We start from the raw sequence: 2156 nt of genomic DNA, 5'->3' as shown, positions 1-2156 counted from the left end.
GCAAATTTATGGTTAGTGTAATTTACAGTTCCCATGACTTTTCATGAATATTGGGAGAATATGCACACATTGCTGGTTTTATTAAAATACATACGTCAAGTAGGTGGTAATCAAGTATAAAAAGCACCTTGCAGTTTTTGAATGGGTTATAAGCACAAGTAACAAACCTTGTCTTTTTATTTGTGTTATAAATAAAATTTATGAGAAAAAAATAGCTCAGAGGGACTAATACCATGTACATTAAATTTTAGCTGTCCCTACTGGTAGAGTTTGTGAATGGAAGAAATTTCTCAGTGTAGTGTTCAGGATGCATAGTCTTGTGACTAGTTCAGGTAGAATCATTTGTATTTCCTGAGTAAAATTCTCAGAAATCCACTTGACTTAACACTTTCTTATGTTGCTTTCAGTGGGGCAAACTTGGTGGCAGGGCTTCGTCTGACCTTGCAATTAATGTAATTGTTGGGGTTTTAAAGGACATTGCCAGGTAGTGGAAGTGAAAAAGCTGACGGAAAGAGAATGGAAGTGAAATCCCTTTATGTACCGTGGGGACAGCAATATACATTATTAGCGTCTGTCATATATATATATATATATATATATATATATATATATATATTTATTCATTTAATTTATTTATTTTAATTAATTAATTATTTTTTTATGCCTACAGCACCTGGTCTTCCTAGGTGGTCTCCCATCCAAGTACTAACCAGGCCTGACCCTGCTTAGCTTTTGAGATCAGATGAGATTGAGCACGTTCAGTGTTGCATGGCTGTAGACTAGTGTCTACTGTTGTTTACAGCAGAACTGTGGTATCCTGGATATTATGGCCTGACTCGAATCTCATTTCAAACTTCCCCTCATTCTTTGTGTGGCACATGGCTGTCATCTCCTTTATGAAGTAGTACTTGACTTGCTTTCTCCATATTTTTTACAGCTTCTGGAGGATTTTCTGTCCCAATTATGAATTTTCTCACAGCATATTCTTCTCCACAGCCACAGGTTTTTCTTGTTCAGACACGTCTATTGTAACACTTAGTAGAATTCCTCATGGGAAGGGCCACCATGCCTGATCTTTCTCCATGTCCCCAAGGGTGTGGTGCAAGGCCTAGAATATGGTAATGTTGGAAACAATAACTAGCATTTGCTGAATGGTTGAAAAAGCCAGGTACTCTCCTAAGCATTTAACATGGATTAACTCATTTGATCTTCACACCACCTCTCTGAGGTAGGTATTAATGTAATTTCCATTTTACAGATGAATAAACCAAGAAAACATACCATTAAGTGACTCATCTGAAATAAAGGGCAGAATTCAGACCTAGGCAGTGTGGCTCCAAAGCCCATGTTCCTAGTTACTGCTCAGTATTGTCTTATGTGGGGTTCTCTGGAGGAAGACATGGAGTTAAAGGTTGGAATGTGGAATGTCTACTAGAGATCAACACCTGAGAGGAAGCAGGATGGAGAAGAGGAAGAAGTCAAACTGGGCAGAGCTGGTGACAAGTGCTGGAGCGGATATTGCTCATTAGAGTTGATCTGACCTGCGCTCAGATAACTGGACCTTTATATCCCCACTTTGCCTTGTCTCCAGATATGGGCTTCTCTGAGAAAGATGTGACCCTAGCGAAGCAGCTCCTTCCACCTAATAGAGACCCTGATGCTGCCGACAGCTGGAGGCTGTCTATTTATCACATCCTCCATGGATAAGTCAGAAAGTTCCTCCTTGAAGGCAATCTGGATAGCTCATATCCATGACTATCATATATAACAGATGGCCTGTCAGAGGAAACATCATAAACATTGGCTAAATTAACAGAAGTTTTATTAATTATAATAACTATAGTAATGGCTATAACTTATTAAACAGTTATTATGTACTATTTAAAATTGGCTATAATTGAGCCATTAATCATCATTAGAATATACTGAGGTCAATACTATATTACATAACCTCATTTTACTAATGATGAAATAGAGATCTACTGTTGTTGAGTAACTTGTTCAGTGTTATGTAATTAGTAAGTAGGAGAGCTAGGAGCCTCTCCCAAGGCCTTCTGACACTTGAGTCTACACTCTTGACTTCTAGGTTAGTGTATGTATCTTCCAACTCAATTGCTGTGAGCTTTTCTATAGCAGACACCATATCTTCTTCAATT

The 2156-nt window shown here is 38.1% G+C and overlaps 1 pseudogene; it reads right to left on the bottom strand.

The window, feature by feature from the left end:
• Positions 1 to 661: 661 nt before the first annotated feature.
• On the bottom strand, positions 662 to 780 carry LOC120622977 (uncharacterized; annotated as a pseudogene).
• Between the last annotated feature and the right edge of the window lie 1376 nt (positions 781 to 2156).

This window comes from Pteropus medius, unplaced genomic scaffold (genome assembly GCF_902729225.1).
Source record: "Pteropus medius unplaced genomic scaffold, Ma_sr-lr_union100, whole genome shotgun sequence".
Taxonomy (NCBI): domain Eukaryota; kingdom Metazoa; phylum Chordata; class Mammalia; order Chiroptera; family Pteropodidae; genus Pteropus; species Pteropus medius.
The sequence above is the reverse complement of the archived record's forward strand: the minus strand, read 5'-3'. Positions and strand labels throughout refer to the sequence as shown.